We start from the raw sequence: 10,702 nt of genomic DNA on the forward strand, positions 1-10,702 counted from the left end.
AAAAAAAAGAATATATGAAACATCTGATTTGCATACTACCATAGTCATAGAATTCTAAGCTAAAGTAACTGGTGCCTTTGAGATAGCTTAACAATCTCTTGCAAGCTTGCTAATGATCAGTAGAAGGATTGGAAAGAAACTGGCTTAATTTGTTAATAGGAAATGTAATCACTGGTCTATTGAGAGTAACATACAGAAGAGCTCCAATTAGATTTCAATATTAAGAAGCATTATCAATAACAGTGCCTGAATTTTGTATAAGATGATGAGAAGTATCCATAGGTGTTGTACAAGGGTTGTATTTGTCCATATTATGCTTAACTAACAAGCCTGCAATATACTTGGCCTGAGATAGATGAATACCTTTATTTGTTTTGGTTACTTGTATGCCTAGAAAATCCCAAATCCTTAAGTGCATGTGTATGTCCTTAAGTGCATGTGTATGTTGCATATCAGATATAACTTTAAGAACTAGAGATGAATTAGAGCCAGTAATTGTTGAAGAAGTGAACTGCAAATCTGAAGTTGTATTTAGATATGACATGTCAGTTTAGATATTCTGAACTAGATGATATGTCGGTTTTGTGACACTGGTGAGGCGTATGACGAGCCTGGTGGATCAGCCGTATAAGTAAGTTGAGCACGTGATATTGCACATGCTTTACTTATCCTAAACGACTGAAGAAAGCTGTGTTTTGAATGAAGCTTTTACACGTGTGTTGAAATCAGTTTGAAAGGCTGTTAATGCTGTTAAGATCAGCGGGAAAATTCTGGGTTTTGTTAAGCAACAAACCCAGTTCTGGAGAGCTGGTTTCTGGGGGTTGTTTCTAAGGCAATTCAGGCGTGTATATAAGCTGTCTTCGCTTCATTATTGCATTGAATCAAGGTGGTGATAGCTTCTTAAACATCTTGTATCTTGTAAACACTGAATCAGTAAAGATTTCTTCTTCTCTTTCACAGTGGATGTAGGTCACTTAGTGGCTGAACCACTTAACTGATTTGTGTTGATTGTTCCTCTGTTTTTTACTTTCTTTAATATTTGTGGTTCTTGCTAAGATTGTTCTACATAGCATTTGTTGATCTTCATTGGTTCTTTGATTAAAGCTAAAGTCGAGTGGATCTTGGGGGATTGAGATTGGTTTATTTGCTGGTCTTGATCCAACAAATTGGTATCAGAACAGTCACTGCTTTCTTTAATCTTGGAGATGGGATCAGCTAGGCTTGAGGTGAAAAAGTTCACAGGTGAAAATGACTTTCACCTTTGGAGGCTCAAGATGAGAGCCCTGCTGGTGCATCAAGGTTTGGATGAAGCTCTTGCTGAAGAATCATCTTCAAAGAAGCCAAGAAAGGTTTCTGTTGAAGATCTACCTGATGTGCTGGACAGAGCTCATAGTGCTATAATCTTGAGCCTGGGTGATGGAGTACTTAGAGAGGTTGGTGCTGAGAAGACAGCTGCAGGGTTATGGAAGAAGCTTGAAGATTTATATACCAAGAAATCAATGGCTAAGAGATTAGCCACCAAGAAAAAGTTGTACAAATTACAAATGGAAGAAGGGTCATCAATAACAGATCACATTGATGCCTTCAATAAGATCATTCTTGATCTTGAGGACATAAATGTAAAGATTAATGATGAAGATAAAGCAATGATCTTGCTGTGCTCATTACCAAGCTCCTTTGAACATCTGGTTGACACACTAATGTATGAGAGGCAGCCCCTTACAATGGTAGATGTGAAGGAAACCTTGAGCTCCAAGGCTGCCACAAAAAATGAATCAAGAGAAGCTGGAAGTTTAATGGCAAGAGGGAGATCTGAAAAGAAAGAGGGCAACAAGGGCAAGAAGAAAAGATCCAAATCCAGGTCCAAGAACATGAAATGCTTCCACTGCCACAAGGAATGTCATTTCAAGAAGGATTGCCAAGAAAAGAAAAATAAGCCAAAAGATATAAGGGAGAAAACTGGAGATGCTGCTGTTGCTTCAGAAAGTCAAGAATATGATGGATATGACTCAGCTGGAGTTCTACTTGTGACTGATGACCAAACCAAAGGTAATTGGGTCCTAGATTCTGGTTGCTCCTTTCATATGTGTCCAAACAAAAATCTATTTCTCAACTATGAAGCCTATGATGGAGGAGTAGTAGTAATGGGGAATGATGCAATCTTTAAGGTAGTTGGGAAGGGCATAATAAGACTGAAAATGTTAGATGGCATGACCAGGGAGTTAGCTAATGTAAGACATGTGCCTGACCTGAAGAAGAATCTAATTTCCTTAGGCATGCTAGATAAAATGGGTTGTCTTGTTAAACTAGAATCAGGTACCTTAAAGGTGATGAGAGGGTCAATGGTATTAATGAAAGGAAGCTTAAGCAATGGCCTGTATGTGCTTCAAGGTACAGCAATTACAGGGGCTGTTGGGGTCTCAAACCAGAGTCTAGATAAAACAATGATGTGGCATTTAAGGTTAGGTCATATGAGTGAAAGAGGGCTGAGGGAACTGTCAAAGCAGGGAGTCTTAGGGAGGGACAAAATAGAGACTTTGAGGTTTTGTGAAGAATGTTTATTAGGCAAGTCTTCAAGAGTAAAATTCAGTACTGGAGTCCATAACTCAAAGGGAACCCTAGACTATATCCATGCTGATCTGTGGGGACCTGAACAGACAGCATCCTTAGGTGGAGCTAGATACTTCATGTCTCTAATAGATGATTTTTCAAGGATGGTGTGGGTTTATATGTTAAAAACCAAGGATGATGCCTTTGAGAAATTCAAAATCTGGAAGACCTTGGTAGAAACACAAACCAACAGAAAGGTTAGAAGGTTGAGAATTGACAATGGGTTAGAGTTTTGCAACAAAAGGTTTGATGATTTTTGTGCTGAAAATGGGGTTGTAAGGCATAAAACAGTGAGACATACACCTTAGCAAAATGGATTAGCTGAGAGGATGAATAGAACCTTGATGGGTAAGGTAAGGTGCATGCTTATTCAATCAAGATTACCTATGTCTTTATGGGCAGAGACCCTATCCACTGCCTGTTACATTGTTAACAGGAGTCCATCTTCTGGAATCAACTTCAGAACTCCAATCGAGCTTTGGACAGGTAAGCCAGCTGACTATTCAAACTTAAGGGTATTTGGATGCCCTGCATATGCTCACACAAAGCAAGGGAAGCTGGAACCTAGAGCTCTTAAGGGTGTGTTTATTGGCTATCCAGAAGGGGTAAAGGGATACAAACTCTAGTGCACTGATTTTAAGCCACCAAAAGCCATAATCAGCAGAGATGTGGTCTTCAATGAAGCTGAAGTGTGCAAACACTTAGAAGCTTCAAAGACTGGACCCAATCACCCCATGAGTGAGAACCACAAGTCTCAGTTTGAGGTGGAGTCATCAACTACAGCTACAAAAAAGAAGGACCATTGTTGAGTCAGAAAACATGAGTTATCAACTTGTAAGAGACAGGGAAAGAAGGGTTATAAGACCACCTATGAGATATGCACATGCAGACCTGATTGCATTTGCATTAACAGCAGCACATGAGCTTGACACAGATGAACCAAAAACATACTCAGAAGCTGTAAAAGGAAATGAATCAGAAAAATGGAAGGCTGCTATGGATGAGGAGATGCAGTCACTGTTCAAGAATCACATTTTGACCTTAATTGAAAAACCACCAAACAAGAAGGTAGTTGGCTGTAAGTGGGTTTACAAGGTTAAAGATGGTATACCAGAAGTCGAGCCAAAGAGATACAAAGCCAGGCTTGTAGCCAAAGGCTTCACACAAAAGGAAGGGGTAGATTATACAGAAATCTTCTCTCTTGTGGTAAGGCATACCTCTTTAAGGATCTTGCTAGCACTTGTAGCAGTAAATAACATGCATCTTGAGCAGATGGATGTTAAGACTGCTTTTCTTCATGGTGAGTTAAATGAAATGATTGTGATGAAACAACCAGAAGGATATGTAGATCCAAAAAGACCTGATCATGTGTGTCATCTCAGAAAATCCTTATATGGGCTTAAGCAATCCCCAAGACAATGGTACTTGAGGTTTGACAGGTTTATGCTTGAGAACAGTTTTCAGAGGTGTCCCTTTGATTGCTGTGTATCACAAGGGTGTAGGAGATGACAATGAGATTTATCTGTTGCTATATGTTGATGACATGCTGATAGCATGTAAACATATGGATTAGATAAATAAACTAAAATAGCAGCTGAGGGGTTCATTTGATATGAAGGATCTTGGTGAGGCTAAGAAGATCCTTGGTGTTGAGTTGATTAGAGATAGAAGAAATGGCACCCTGATTCTATCACAGCAGAATTACATCAGAAAAGTGCTTGAGAGGTTTGAAATGGGAAAAGCCAAGCCAGTTCAGACTCCACTACCAGCTCACTTCAGACTGTCATCACAACAGTGTCCAAAAACTGATGTTGAAAGATCTGAAGCTAGCTCAATTCCATATTCAAGTGCAGTAGGGTGTCTAATGTATGCAATAGTTTTGACTAGACCTGATTTGTCCTATGCAGTGAGTGTAATAAGTAGATATATGACAAATCCAGGGAATGAACATTGGAGGGCTGTGATGTGGATTTTGAGGTATCTTAACGGCACCATAAGCTATGGTTTGATATATGGAACTGATGGAAGGAAGGAGGTCAACGTAGAAGGTTTTGTGGATTCTGACTATGCTGGAGACCTTGATAAGAGGAGGTCATTGACTAGATATCTGTTCAGACTGAGTGGGTGCACTATAAGTTGGAAAGCTTCTTTGCAGAATGTTGTTGCTTTGTCAACAACTGAAGCCGAGTACACTACTGCAGCAGATGCCATAAAGAAAGCTATTTGGCTTAAGGGAATGGTGACTGACCTGGGGTATAAACAGAGGCAAATAATAGTTCATTGTGATAGTCAGAGTGCTATCTGTTTAAGCAAAAATCAGATACACCATGAAAAGACTAAACACATTGACATCAAGCTTCATTTTGTCAGGCTGGAAGTGTCAAAAGGAGTGGTAAAACTGGTGAAAATACACACTGATGACAATGTGGCAGACATGTTAACCAAAGCTCTACCTGGTGCCAAGTTTGAGTTCTGTGTGAACTCAGCTGGTGTCTGCAGGATCTAAGCTGCAGAGGATATGGTGATGGAGAAGGAAGAGGAGTAACAGATTTGGTTCAAGGTGGAGAATGTTGAAGAAGTGAACTGCAAATCTGAAGTTGTATTTAGATATGACATGTCAGTTTAGATATTCTGAACTAGATGATATGTCGGTTTTGTGACACTGGTGAGGCGTATGACGAGCCTGGTGGATCAGCCGTATAAGTAAGTTGAGCACGTGATATTGCACATGCTTTACTTATCCTAAACGACTGAAGAAAGTTGTGTTTTGAATGAAGCTTTTACACGTGTGTTGAAATCAGTTTGAAAGGCTGTTAATGCTGTTAAGATCAGCGGGAAAATTCTGGGTTTTGTTAAGCAACAAACCCAGGTCTGGAGAGCTGGTTTCTGGGGGTTGTTTCTAGCGCAATTCAGGCGTGTATATAAGTTGTCTTCGCTTCATTATTGCGTTGAATCAAGGTGGTTGTAGCTTCTTAAACATCTTGTATCTTGTAAACACTAAATCAGTAAAGATTTCTTCCTCTCTTTCACAGTGGATGTAGGTCACTTAGTGGCTGAACCACTTAACTGATTTGTGTTGATTGTTCCTCTGTTTTTTACTTTCTTTGATATTTGTGGTTCTTGCTAAGATTGTTCTACATAGCATTTGTTGATCTTCATTGGTTCTTTGATTAAAGCTAAAGTCGAGTGGATCTTGGGGGATTGAGATTGGTTTATTTGCTGGTCTTGATCCAACAGTAATAATAGTGTCATCAACATAAACTAGCACTAAAAGAATATGGCCATTATGCCATTTAAAAACAAAGATATGTCTGATCTACTATTGACAAAATATTGTTGATACATCATAACTGTTTTAAATCTATTAAACCAGGCTCTGAGTGCTTGTTTCAAGGCATAAAGAGCTTTTGTAAGCTTGCACACATGATGAGGTTTTGATGTATCAATAAAACCCTCAGGTTAGGACATATATACATCATCTTCAAGAAACCCATTGAGGAAAGCACTATTCACGCCAACCTATCTAATAATCCACCTTTGTTTTACAACCAAACTAAGAATAATTCTAACAGTGGAAGCTTTAACAAGTGTACGGAAAGTCTTATTATAATCCATGCCTTAAGCTTGAGCAAAACCCTTGGCTACAAGTCTGGCCTTCTATCTAAAAATAGAGTCATCTGAGTTATATTTAATTCTAAATACCCATTTATTGCCTATAACCTTCATAAGTGAAGAAGGTTGAACTAGAGTCCATTTTTTGTTGGCTTGTAAGTAGTCAAACTTCTATTTCATGGCCTGAAACCACTTTGGATCTTATAAAGCTTATTTTATAGATATTAGTTCTATGGGGGTAGAAAGTAATGCAGCTAAATATGTTTTTGGTTTAAATGTACTAGCCTTGGACCTAATAACCATTGGGTAACTAGATGGCTGAGGTAGTGGAAGAGGAGAACTTAATGAAGAATTAGTATAAGGAGAGAAAGAATTAGTTGCCTGTAAAGGCAAAGAAATTGAAGGATTGCTTACTATAGAAGGTGCTGACAAAGTTGTATCATTGAATGTGAACATCTTTAGATTGAAAAGAAGTGGTTGACTTAGATGCAAACATAAGAGAAATTAACACCTAACTCGTACGGGAAAGACTGATCATAAAATACAACATGGCTAGACGCATACACTCTACCTTATTAATGTAAATATTGATACCCTTTATGATATGGACTGTAACCAATAAAAATGCATAATTCTATTTTAAACTCAAATTTTTGTTTATTATAGGGTCTTAGATAGAGAAAAAAAGAACAACCAAACACCCTCAACACACTATAATCTGGTTGTTTTTTAAAAAGTTTAAAATAAAGTGATTGATTATTAAGAACAAGTGTAGGTAATCTACTGATGAGATAAACAACTATGGGAAATGCATTCCACCAGAAAGTCAAGGGGAGTTTGGCTTGAGCTAACAAGCTAAAACCAATATCAATATAATGTCTATGTTTTCTTTCAATCCTGCCATTTGGTGATGAATATGTGGACAAGGGTGTCTAAAATAGATCCCAGAAGATAAGAGTAGTGAAGAAAATAGACCTAAACTCTCCTCTCCAATCTGTTTGCACTGACTTAATTTTCCTGTTCAAAGTTTTCTATAAAGGTTTGAATATGGTAAAAATAGTAAGACCATCAGACTTAGCAGTTAATGGAAAGATCCAGGTAAACCTGATGTGATCCTTTAAAATAGACAAATAATAAGTATAACCTTGTGTAGATATAATAGAAGAAGTTCCCCAAAGATCTACATAGATAAGTTGTAATGATTCAGTGGTTTTACTACAAACAGAATTGAAATGTTGAAGATGAATTTTGCTATACTGACAAGCATTACAAAAACTGAGTTTATGTTGACATCAGTAGAAGGATTACAAGACTTTAAATACATTTAAGTATATGATTAGCTGGATAACCAAATCTTTTATGAAGCAAATCAATATTGATTAACAATAAAGAAACTTGTATTACAACTAGAGTGCAAACATCTTTATTCAAATGTAACATATGATTGAAAGAAACAGAATTAGAACTATTTGACATATAATTACTAGACATAGTAGCAAAGAGAAAGATAGGTGGATTAAAAGTTTTAAAAGAGAGATAGACTAAGGTAGCATGATGAGAAGTTGAAGATACTGCTTAAATTTGATACAAGCCTTTCAGAGTAATCCCATTAAGTAAGATAACCCTTGTGTTCCTAACTTTAATGTAACAAGTATTGCTAATAAATTCAATAACAATATTATTATTAGAGAGTAATTTTAAAACACTCAAAAGATTTTTAGTAATATGAGTAATATGAAGAGCATGATGTAGCAAAATAGGTTCATTAGCGATAGTGTATCAAGTTTAGCAGATCCAATATGTGTAATTTATAAACCATTACCATCACCAACAAGTAATTTTTCCGATCTTTTATAAGATGGCGAGTTAAGCAGAATATCTGAATTAGTTATGACATGAGCAGAGGCTCCACTGTCAATTTACTAAAAAGAACCTCTACAGCCTTAGGTAAAGGAAGAACAATAGCAGAAGAGTTGGCTAGCTTAGCTGAATTATCTGGTGTATTATTGTAGTAATTGAATGCTACTGCTGAAGTTAAACCTGAAGAATTTGCACCAAGAGAAAAGAAATATAGAGTTGAGACAAAATTAGAATTTACATATGTCACATTGCCTTGAAACCATACTCTCTGATGTTATTTTGACCATTAAAACCTCTGTTAAAACCAGTGAATGGCCTAGGCACAAAACCTATGCCTGCACCATAAAGTACAAAACCTCTGCTTGTACTATAGATACACTTTGGACCATGATAACTTTATGAAATGAGAGTTATCATGACGCTTTTAGACTTAAATCAAGATTACTTAGATTATTGCATTTTAACTATATTTTTCATAAACATCAATTTTAGTTTATTTTTAATAAATTTTGTTTGATTTAAAATAATTTGTGTGCTTAGATCATATGCATAATTATAGGTGACTGGAAGCTCAAATTTCAAGGAAGGAATGTTGCTGCAATAAGCTTACAAATATAAGGAAAGAAATTAGTTACAAAAGAATTAAAAAAAGTCTGGAACGGTGCTATTGTTGTAGCACTATTACTATAGCACCATTACTGTAGCAATCCTAGAGCATCGATAGAGAAGATTGTGAGTGAGATACTTCGAAGATTGTAATATGGAGTTTCCAAATTTGGAAGATGTGTGCCCTAGACTTCCGATTGCCCTAATTCTAAGCTATAAAAAGAGCACACACGCAAAGAAAAAAGGAGGATCCATTAACCGGAGAGAAACACAATAAAAATAGAATTCGAAAGAGAGATTAAAGGCTGGCAGAGGAGAAATTGTAGAAACAAAATAGAAATCAGTCATTCTTCTTATTTTCTTGTTTTCTATTTCATCATGGGAATGCATTTGATGGCTGAAACTCTTTTGTTTATTTTTCTATCACAAATCATGAACTAAATTTGATTGTGGTTGAGTGATAAACAATCTTGATGGATGTTTGACTAATATATGAGTGTTGTTCTGTGTTTGCTATAGCGTTTTATCTTAATTGTATTTATTTTATTCTCTATTTTGACTGACCACCCATTTAGGAATACTAGTTAAGAAAGAACCTAAAAAAGGTCTGATTTAGTGGATCTCATTAAGACAATACTTGGTTTTAGATTGAGTTTCCTAAGTTGAGTTAATCTCAATTTGAGTAAGGTCATACTTGATCTAAAATTAGTGATGAACTAGACATAGGGATTCACCTTATCGGGTAAAGGGAACCAAGATCGATTAATGCTATATTTAATGTTGGTGTAACAATTGGTCACTGTTAGGTTGCATTAGATATAAGATGTCCAATAGGTAAGAGTTGAGGATGCATAAGGGATTTTGCCCAGTGTTATAGTAGATGTTGTAGCAACAGTACTGTAATAGAAATAACAGTCAATGCCATTAAGTGAGTTTATTCACTCAACTACTCTATTTCTATTGGTTTTATCCTTGTGTTTGACACAAGAGTTTTATTTATTGCATTTTTATTTGTTCCATTTTATTTTAATTAGCTTATTGATTTTATTAGTTGCTTTATTTTTAATTAAAACAAAACTGCATTGTTAAGATTGCTGTAGCAAATCTGATAACATCAATCCCTGTGGAGATAATTTGAATATTCATCAGTATATTACTTGTTGTATATACTTGCACATTAACACCCATGGCATTAAAGATTGCACACACTAGACCACATCTACCACTTATACTATAGTATTTTTGAGGAACAAATGCAGTATTAAACCTATTCTTGCACTTGTAAGTTCCATGTTCGGGTATAGAGCAAAATTGACAGACAATTGAATCATTATTTCCATTGCTATTTCTATTAGAACCTGAATTGGACATATCTCCAGTAAAATGATCAAGGTTCTATCACCTTTTTGAGTTCTAAAACCAGTTTTAAGGAATCCTCAATTTTTCTGAGCAAAATTTACATATAAGTTGTGTATAATATTAGAATTGATTTTGCCTCTCTTCTGCCTAATTCTCATCTCATGACTTAATAATAAGGCTTACAAATCATCTAAACTCATATTTTCTCCTTTGGCTGATAAACTTGTAACTAGTGATCCATACTCTTAAGACTCTAGTCCGGTTACAATGTAAGTAATAAGATCAGCATGCTCAATAGGTTTACAAGCAATAGCAAGTGTGTTTGCTAACCTTTTCATCTTAGCTAAATAGGCACTCATGGTCATTGATCCCTTTTTAGAGGTCTATAATTGCATTTTAATAGGCATTATACGAGCTTGAGTTTGAGAAATAAACATAGTTGTCAAGGAATCGCATGACTCTTGTGGTGAGACACAATGTATCACCAAGGATAACAAAATTTCTTGAATAGAAGACATCATCCAACTAAGAAGGAGCTGATATGTTCTTATCTAATAAGCTGAAAAAGCAAGATTATCAATTCTTGAACCATATCCAGCATTCGAGGAGCTAGCACCATTTGGATCTTGAGTAATGTATTGATGTAGACACTTAT

The 10,702-nt window shown here is 36.1% G+C and overlaps 1 pseudogene; it reads left to right on the forward strand.

Annotated features, from left to right (window-relative positions):
* The window catches only part of LOC18031694, a 58,782-nt pseudogene that overhangs the window by 44,260 nt on the left and 3,820 nt on the right, over positions 1–10,702 (forward strand).

This window comes from Citrus clementina, unplaced genomic scaffold (assembly GCF_000493195.1).
Source record: "Citrus clementina cultivar Clemenules unplaced genomic scaffold, Citrus_clementina_v1.0 scaffold_9, whole genome shotgun sequence".
Taxonomy (NCBI): domain Eukaryota; kingdom Viridiplantae; phylum Streptophyta; class Magnoliopsida; order Sapindales; family Rutaceae; genus Citrus; species Citrus x clementina.